This window comes from Emys orbicularis, chromosome 2 (assembly GCF_028017835.1).
Source record: "Emys orbicularis isolate rEmyOrb1 chromosome 2, rEmyOrb1.hap1, whole genome shotgun sequence".
Taxonomy (NCBI): Eukaryota; Metazoa; Chordata; order Testudines; family Emydidae; genus Emys; species Emys orbicularis.
The window spans coordinates 800,876-810,536 of NC_088684.1; positions in this window are offsets into that span (position 1 = coordinate 800,876).

The window sequence follows — 9,661 nt, forward strand, 5'->3', positions numbered from 1 at the left end:
ACAGCCAGGGCTGGTCACTGTTGGGGGGAAGCTCGCAGCCAGGGCTGGGCCCTGCTGGGGGGAAGCTCGCAGCCTGACACATCCACAGAGGTGTAGTAGGGAGAGAGAGCCTGGAGCACTGGGCCTGGTGCAAGACCTGAGGCTGAACCAGAGGCTGAGACCAAAGTCAGGCCATGGATTAAAGCAGACGCTCACAGGTTCATTTCCCAGTACATGAAGTTGGCCAATATCTAGGCAGCAGATATTTCCATAAAGCTATTCCCATGAGCACAGCCACATCCCAGTCTGGTACAAGAGACGATGGTTTAACAGAGCAATGAACAGGGATGGAAATTCCCGCTGCTGACTGAGCCACTCCTTGCTACTAAGCACTCGTGTGTCAGTGTGCCTGTAACCACAGAGACAGGGCGCTGGGACTGCGCCTAGAGGGCAACAAACCTGGCTGGGTGCCTTTGTCACTAAACCATGCCTGGGGTCTAGCTTGATGAGTAACAGCGCGGGCTGCTGATGAGCCAGCTGCCGTATCCGCTGGTAATAGTGATAACAGCAGAGCTCCAAGCCCAAGCTCTGGGCAGCCGTTACTCAGACGCCATTGCAGCCTTCAGCACTGAACCAACGGGGTAGTACTGTCGAGGTCTGTGGCACCCGCTACCTGCACAGTGCACCGAGAGAGCACGTGCACGCACGCCAGCCAACAGCCAGGGGGCAGCATGCTGACATTCTGTTTGGAGTCAGCTCCACTAGTAAAATAAGTACGGGGGAGCGAGGCGCAAGGGGAGCGAGCAGCAGGCGCAAGGGGAGTGAGCAGCAGGCGCATGGGGGGGAGCGAGCAGCAGGGACACAGGGGGAGTGAGCAGCAGGAGCACAGGGGGAGCGAGCAGCAGGCGCATGGGGAGAGCGAGCAGCAGGCACATGGGGGGAGCGAGCAGCAGGCGCATGGGGGGAGCGAGCAGCAGGGACACAGGGGGAGCGAGCAGCAGAGGCATGGGGGGAGCAAGCAGCAGGTGCATAGGGCATGAGGGAGTGAGCAGCAGGGGCATAGGGGGGAGCAAGCAGCTGGGGCATGGGGCACGGGGAAGTGAGCTGCAAGCGCACGGGGGAGCGAGCTGCGGGGGCACAGGGCCAGGAGAGTGAGCAGCAGGGGCATGCGGCACGGGGGGGAGTGAGCTGCAGGGGCACAGGGGAGTGAGCTGCAGGGGCACGGGGGAGTGAGCAGCAGGCGCATGGGGCACGGGGAAGTGAGCTGCAGGCGCACGAGGGAGCGAGCAGCAGGCGCACGGGGCACAGGGGAGTGAGCTGCAGGTGCACGGGGGAGCGAGCAGCAGGCGCACGGGGGTGCGAGCAGCAGGTGCATGGGGCACGGGGGAGCGAGCAGCAGGGGCACGGGGGAGCGAGCAGCAGGGGCATGGGGCAGTGAGCAGCAGGGGCACGGGGGAGCGAGCATCAGGGGCACGGGGGAGCGAGCATCAGGGGCACGGGGGAGCGAGCAGCTGGGGCACAAGGGAGCAAGCAGCAGGCGCATGGGGGGAGCGAGCAGCAGGGGCATGCGGCACGGGGGGGAGTGAGCTGCAGGGGCACAGGAGAGTGAGCTGCAGGGGCACTGGGGGAGCGAGCAGCAGGCGCACGGGGCACGGGGGAGCGAGCAGCAGGGGCACGGGGGAGTGAGCAGCAGGCGCACGGGGCACAGGGGAGTGAGCTGCAGGGGCACGGGGGAGTGAGCAGCAGGCGCATGGGGGACGGGGAAGTGAGCTGCAGGCGCACGGGGGAGCGAGCAGCAGGCGCACGGGGCACAGGGGAGTGAGCTGCAGGCGCACGGGGGAGCGAGCAGCAGGCGCACGGGGGTGCGAGCAGCAGGTGCATGGGGCACGGGGGAGCGAGCAGCAGGGGCACGGGGGAGCGAGCAGCAGGGGCATGGGGCAGTGAGCAGCAGGGGCACGGGGGAGCGAGCAGCAGGGGCACGGGGGAGTGAGCAGCAGGCGCATGGGGGGAGCGAGCAGCAGGGGCATGTGGCACGGGGGGGAGTGAGCTGCAGGGGCACAGGAGAGTGAGCTGCAGGAGCACTGGGGGAGCGAGCAGCAGGCGCACGGGGCACGGGGGAGCGAGCAGCGGGGGCATGGGGCAGTGAGCAGCAGGGGCACAAGGGAGCGAGCAGCCGGGGCACGGGGCAGTCGGGAGGAGCAGTATCTGGCCCCAGGTCTGTTTGGCGGGAGCAGCAGGTGGCAAAGTGCGCTGTAAGGGAACAGCAGCAGGCCTGTGACCCCATGAGCAGGAGCAGAGGAGCCTGGGCACAGGAGTTACACGTTCAGCCAGCCGTGCTAAGCAGATGGGCCTCTTCCCTACGGGGAAAGCTCCCAAGAGCACGGGGGAGCACGGGGCCTCATGGGCACGCACGTCTCTAGCCTCTGCACTGCCCCCCAGAGCCTGCCTTCTGGCTCTGAGCCCCGGCTGCCCCAGTCAGACCTGCCTGTGGCTCTGAGCCCCGCTCCCCAGACGTCCGTTGTTTTACGGGGTTTTGTCGAGCATTTCATACAGCCATGGCTAGACCCCCTCCCTTTGCCCCAGGCGCGAGGCCTCCCCCGGGATGTGGGGCTGAGGAGCCGTTTAGGAGCAGAGTGAAAGGACGGGGCTGCCTGCGATAGCAGGGCGGGACGTGCTGACCCACCAGGGCCCTTCCAGACCCATGGCCTAGGAGTCTCCATCTCAGCCCCTTTGGGGTCAGACCCCAGCACTGCCCCAGCTGGCTCCTCCTGACCATTTGGCCCTGGCAGGAGCCAGCCCCAGGCGTCTGTGGCTCCCCGCCTGCCCCTGCCCCGGTGCAGCCCTGCCAGAGGCAGCCACAAAGCTCTGATTGCTCCACAAACGCCCCAGGACTGCAGCTGCACTGCGAGCACGGTGTCCTCCTCCCTCGTTCCGCCGGCTCTGTCCTACCTGCTGGGGCTGGGCTGGGCTGGGCGAGCCTCTGAGACGCTGGCAGGTGCTCTCCGTCCTGCCGCTGCACCAGGCTGAGCCCCTAGGCCGGGAGCCTGATTTAAACCCTTCCCTTCCCCGCCCCTGGGGATGACACATCAGCCCAGCCCCATTGCTAGCAAGGCGCACAGCTTCCCCGGCTCCCCGCCCCCTAGGCTCCCTCAGCCAGCCCTGCCGCAGCACAGGGGCCTCCTGCTGCCAGCAATAAACCCACCTCTGCACCTGGCACACCTGGCCTGCTTCCTCCCTGCCCCAAGCCCGGCGCAGGCGGCCTTGGCCATTTCCCCATCTCCCTGGGGCTAGACGGGGACACCGGGAGCCCTCTCCAGGGCTGGGCTGGGAGCAGGGCTGGTGGGTCGGGCTCAGGGCTGGGGGGCAGTCCCCAGCTCCGCCCCAGATGTCCCACGGGGCTGGGTATCTCCAGGCACACAGTGATGGGGTCTGCTAGCCCGGCCCAGCCCCGGGGAATAGGAGGCCTGTGCTCAGTGCAGCTTAAACCACTTCCCTGGTAACACCAGCCAAACCCAATGGCCCCTCTCGCGGCCCAGGGACCAGCAGCAGCTGGCCCAGCTGGCCTCCCGCTCCCACCCTGGGCTGTACTGAGAGCGCGTTCCTGTCGTGAGCAGGCCTCAGTGCCCCCTGCTAACACAGCGAGGGATGCGGCCTCTCTCCATCCGGACAGACACCAGCTCTTCCTATGCCTTGGTGCGGTACCCCAGCCAGACAGCCCCTTGGCTGTCCAGCTTCCCAGCGAAGCAGAGCGCCAAGGAGGTGTGCAGGGGACATGGGGGAGGGAGGTGTGCAAAGGGTGTGGGGGAGGGAGGCTTGCAAGAGGTGGGGGAGGGAGGAGGGCTGGGATCATGGGGGAGGGAGGTGGGGCAGAGGGTATGTGGGAAGGGAGGTGTGTAGGGGGTGTGGGGGAGGGAGGTGTGTAGGGAGCGTGGGGGAGGGAGGTGTGTAGGGGGCATGGGGGAGGGAGGTGTGACGAGTGGCAATGTTCTCAGTGTTTTCTCTGAATACTGTGTAGGTGCCTCAGTTTCCCCTATGCAGTTCTTAAGTATCTAGGTGGGGGGATCAGGGGGTGTGATTGTTGCAGAGCCCTAGGGGGGCAGGTGTGATGGTGTCTGCACAGAGAATGGCCGACACTGTCTCCTGGCAATTAATGGCCAGGGCCCCTCCCCTGCAAAGGTGCCAACTGAAGGTGTTGGAGAACAAAGAGGTCAGGTGACCTCCTGGCACGGGAAAGAGACAAAGGCCAGAGGAGGGGCTGGAGAGAGTCAGTTTGGAGCTGGCTGGGGAAAGAGAGGGAGGCCCAGACCCGGAGTCTGGCCTCCCTGCCCCCAGAATGGACCCGGCGGAGGGGTCCCATTCGCTGGACCTACAAGCTCTGTTTTAGACCGTGTTCCTGTCATCTAATAAACCTCTGTTTTACTGGCTGGCTGAGAGTCACGTCTGACTGCAAAGTGGGGGTGCGTGTAGGACCCTCTGGCTTCCCCAGGACCCCGCCTGGGCGGACTCGCTGTGGGAAGCGCACGGAGGGGCATATGCTGAATGCTCCCAGGAGAGACCCAGGAGGTGAAGCCGTGTGAACTTCTTGCCCTGAAGACGGTCTGCTCCGAGGGAGAGGAGGCTCCCCAAAGTCCTGAGTGGCTTTGTGGGGAGCAGTTCCAGAGCATCACCTGGGAACTCTGTGACAGATGGTTTCTAGATCCCAGGCCAGTAGGGCCCACATCGGTGTGATCCCCCCCCCGTGTCACACGGGCTAGAGCCCTGCCCCACAGTAACTCCTGGAGCAGAGCGTGGAGACAAACAGCCCGTCTGGATTCACATGTTATCAGTGCTGGAGATTCCCCCACCACCCTGGGGACGTTGTTCCACCAGTTCGTTACCCGCTGTTAAAAACCTACCCCCGATTTCCTGCCGGAAATGATCCCGCTCCAACGTCCAGCCGTTGGATGGTGTCAGCCCTTCCTGTGCCCAGTGGTAAATCTCGGTTCCCCACGCAGGTGCTGATAGCCCAGCGGGTGTGAGTGGGCTCTCTCTCGTGACGAGCTGCGGGAGGACTTCAGGAGCAGCCGGGTTCACAAGCCGGGTTCACACAGTTTCTGTGGCGTAGTCGTAACGATGCTGGTTTTGGCAGGACACAACTAAGAGTGTCAATTCAGGACAAATTGCTCAGAGCAGGGCGGTCACAGCCCCAGGCTGGGGTCCTTTTCTATTAAGGCACCAAACCAGCCAAACAGAGAGGACTTTGGTTTGACCCCCACTGGGGTCACACCAAAGCAATTCCCTTAGACACGCCAGTTTCCCAGTATTACCACCAGTGCCACTCGTTATGGGGACGAATGGTTATGAAAACCAAGACCCCAGTAAAAGAAAAAGGTTCTCTCGATCCCAAAGGACCAAGCCCCAGACCCAGGTCAATATACAAGTTAGATCTTACCCACAAATCACGCTGTTGCCAATCCTTTAGAATCTAAAATCTAAAGGTTTATTCATAAAAGGAAAAAGATAGAGATGAGAGTTAGAATTGGTTAAATGGAATCAGTTACATACAGTAATGGCAAAGTTCTTGGTTCAGGCTTGCAGCAGCGATAGAATAAACTGCAGGTTCAAATCAAGTCTCTGGAACATCCCCAGCTGGGATGGGTCATCAGTCCTTTGTGTAGAGCTTCCATTCCTGGCAAAGTCCCTCCAGAGGTAAGAAGCAGGATTGAAGTCAAGATGGAGGAGCTGCAGCAGCCTTTTATAGTCTCTTGTCATGTGGCCTCTCTTCCTTTTCCCCAAAGACAAGCATTCGGAACATGGCAAGAAACCCTCAGAGTTCTGTCCCTAGGCCTGTCCCTGCCTTGCTGAGTCACAAGGCGTATCTGCCTTCTCTCCATGGGTCAGTTGTAGCTGATGGTCCTTAATGGGCCATCAAGCAGGCTAGGCAGAGCTAACACCAGCTTGTCTGGGGTGTCACCCAGAAGCAGAGCACAAGTTTGAAATACAGACAGTATAGAGCCAATATTCCTAACTTCAACTACAAAACTGATACACACATATAGACAGCATAATCATAACCAGCAAACCATAACCTTGTCTTAGACACCTTATTTGACCCCCTTTATACAAGATTTGGTGCCACTACAGGACCTCGGTTGCAACCATGTTCTATACGGTCCCAGTTCAAGTCAATAACGTCACGTGGGGGCAGGTGTTTCGGCTTTGCGGTGTGGCTGCTGCTCAAAGTGTCTTAGGTGCTCGTCAGTGTGACAAGACTCGATTAAGAGTCCTTGTTTCCAGTTGGGGTTCCTAGGGCTGTCCTGAGCGGGTCGAGGGGCTAACCCTTACACCTGGTGTGGGTAGAGTGAAAGACAGCACACAAACGGCCTGGCAGTGAGGTTCCCCACTGTCTGCCACACTCACTGAGAGGGGGTTTAGTGGCGGAGCCCGAGGAGGTGATGTCGCAGTAGAGGCGGCAGAGAGGCACAGGCAGCGGGACAGTGGGTGCGGAAAGTGGTGGCAGAGAAAGCGCGGTGCCCAGTGATGGCAGAGACCGAGCAGCTGCTGTGAGCCAGTTGCAGAGGTGGCAGCAGCAGAGGCACTGATCAGTGCCTCCCCCCACCCCGAGGGTGGGAGGCGAACCCCATGAACGCGCTTCTGAACTCTGGGTCTTCTCTGACCAGGGCCAGCCAGCTGTGAATGGGGCGCAGCAGAGGGAGAGGGGAGTGGTGTGTTGAAGGACATTTGCTGGTTGGACTTTCCCACTGCAAGGTGGGAAACTGAGGCAAAAGACACTGCCCAACACACTGTGGGGCAGGTTTGCTCAGAGGCGCCAACTGTGTGATTTCTCCATGGGTGCCAGACCCCCACTCCACCCCTTCCCCGAAACCCCCACCCCGCCTCTTCCCCCCCGCCCCACCGCTGCCCCACCTCTTCCTGCCCCCACTCCTCCCGCTCCACCCCAGCGCCTCTTGAACGCCTCTGAACAGCTGATCGCGGTGGGCAGGAGGCACTGGGAGGGAGGGGGGAGCTGAGCCGCAGGGCTGCTGGTGGGTGCTAAGCACCCACTATTTTTTTCTGTGGGTGCTCCAGCCCCAGAGCACCCACAGAGTCGGTGCCTATGGGTTTGCTTATAGTTACATACTATTGAATTGTGGTTGTGATATTTTCTCAAATTAATGTTGGGTTCCTTTTTCCCTTGTAATAAAAGTTTTATTTGTTGTACACAGACTCAGTGCTTGTGAGACAGGAAGTGTTGCCTGGTAGGGGTGACCAGAGGTGGTGTTTAGTTTCCCAGATTACTGGGTGGGAATTCAAGTCAGTTTCATTTTATGTTGTTAACAGGAACGCCCAGACATTGAACCTGGCCCTTGTTGCTGCCAACTGCACCTGGCAGAAGGGTTACACAAGTCATCCCTTAACCTTTTCTTCATTAAGCTTAATAGACTGAGCTCCTTGAATCTAACACTGTCAGGCACGTTTTCTAATCCTGTAATCATTCTTGTGGCTTTTCTCTGAACCGTCTCCAAATTACCAACATTCATCTCGAACCGTGGGCACCAGAACTGGACACAGGATTCCAGCAGTGGTCGCACCAGTGCCAAATACAGAGGTAAAATAACCTCTCTGCTCCTACTCAAGGATTCCCTGTTAATAACATTGGTTCTTTTGGCCACAGTGTCACACTGGGAGCTCACATTCAGCTGATTATCCACCCTGACCCCCAAATCTTTTTCAGAGTCGCTGCGTCCCAAGATAGAGTTCCGTACAACCAATATTCCTTGTTCCAGATGGATATATTTACATTTAGCTGTATTAAAACACATCTTGTTTGCTTGCGTTCAGTTTACCAAGCAATCCAGATCATCCTGAATCAGTGATCTGTCCTCTCCCTTATTTACCAATCTCTCAATTTTGCGTAATCTGCAAACTTTATCAGTGATTATTTTATGTTTTCTTCCAGGTCATTTATAAAGATGTTAAATAGCATCAGGCCAAGAACCAGTCTCAGTGGGACCCTACTGGAACAGACCCTCTCTATCACAATTCCCCATTTACAGTTATATTTTGAGACCTGTCAGTCAGCCAATTTTTAATCCATTTAATGTGTGCCATGGTCATTTGATATCGTGCTAATTTTTAAATCAAAATGTCATGTGGTACCAAGTCAAACACCTTACAGAAGTCTAAATATATTATATCAACACTATTATCTTTATCAACCAACGTGTAATCTCAACAAAAAAAAGATATAATTAGTGTGACAGGACCTATTTTCCATAAACCCATATTGATTTGCATTAATTACATTACCCATCTTTAGTTCTTTATTACTCAAATCCCATGTCAGCTGCTCCATTATCTTGCCTATAATTACCCAGGTCATCCTTTTTACCCTTTGTAAATATTAGCCCAACATTCACTTTCTCCCAGTCTTCTGGATGTTCCCTGGTGCTCCAAGACTTACTAAAAATCAACAGTAATGGTCCCACGAGTGCCTCAGTCAGCTCTTTTAAACTCTTGGATGAAAGTTATCTGGACCTGCTGATTTAAAAATGTCTAAGGTTAGTAGCTTCTGTATAACATCCTCCAGGGATACTAGTGGAATAGAAAGAGTGTTCTCATCACTATATGAGGAGACTATATAAGCTGTTTTCTCCCATATACAGAACAGAAATATTTATTGAACACTTCTTTATTTTTGCATTATTATTGATAATTCTACCATTTCCCTCTAGTAATGGACCAAAATCATTGTCAGGATTACTTTTGTTCCTAATATATTACAAAAACTTCTTCTAATTGTCGTTCATCCTGCTGGCCATAGACCTCTCCTTGTGTCTCTTGGTTTCCCTTATCAATTTTCTACAATTCCTAATTGATTTATATTCATTATTATCAATTTATATATTGTTTTTTATTGTCTGCCCTTCGAAACTAAGTCAGTATTTTAACCAGCACAGCCTTCTTCCTTGATTGTGGGACTGTGGCTTTTTAGGCCACTAGTAATATGGTCTTAAATGATTCCCAATTATCATTGACATTTTTCTGATTAAATTCTTCCTCACAGCTGATTTGGCTCATAATTATTTTCAGCTTTGTGAAATTGGCCTTGTTAAAGCACCAAGTTTCTATGTTACTGGTCAGGACTTTGTTCTGCATGCACATTATAAATCTGATTGAGTCATGATCACTTGTACCTAAGCTACCATTACTTTTTAGTTCTGTGATCAATTCCTCGCTGTCTATTAGAACAAGGTCTCATACAGCATTCCTCCATGTTGTTTGGGAGGAGGGATAGCTCAGTGTTTTGAGCATTGGCCTGGTAAACCCAGAGTTGTGAGTTCAATTCTTGAGGGGGCCATTTAGGGATCTGGGGCAAAAATCTGTCTGGGGATTGGTCCTGCTTTGAACGGGGGGGGGGTTGGACTAGATGACCTCCTGAGGTCCCTTCTAACCCTGACATTCTATGATTGGCTGCAACGCTTTCTGAGTTAGGAAATTGTCATCTATTATGTGTAGCAATTCCGGGGATGTTTTAGTATTGGCAGCATGAGCCCTCCAGCACATAGTCAAACTAACATCCCCCATGATCACGCAGCTTTTATTTGTACACATTGTAGTTAGGTGCATAAAGCAGCGGTTGTCCTGTTCCCTAGTGGGGTGTCCTGGAATAAGAGGGTGTGACAAAGTGAGGAGTTTTCTT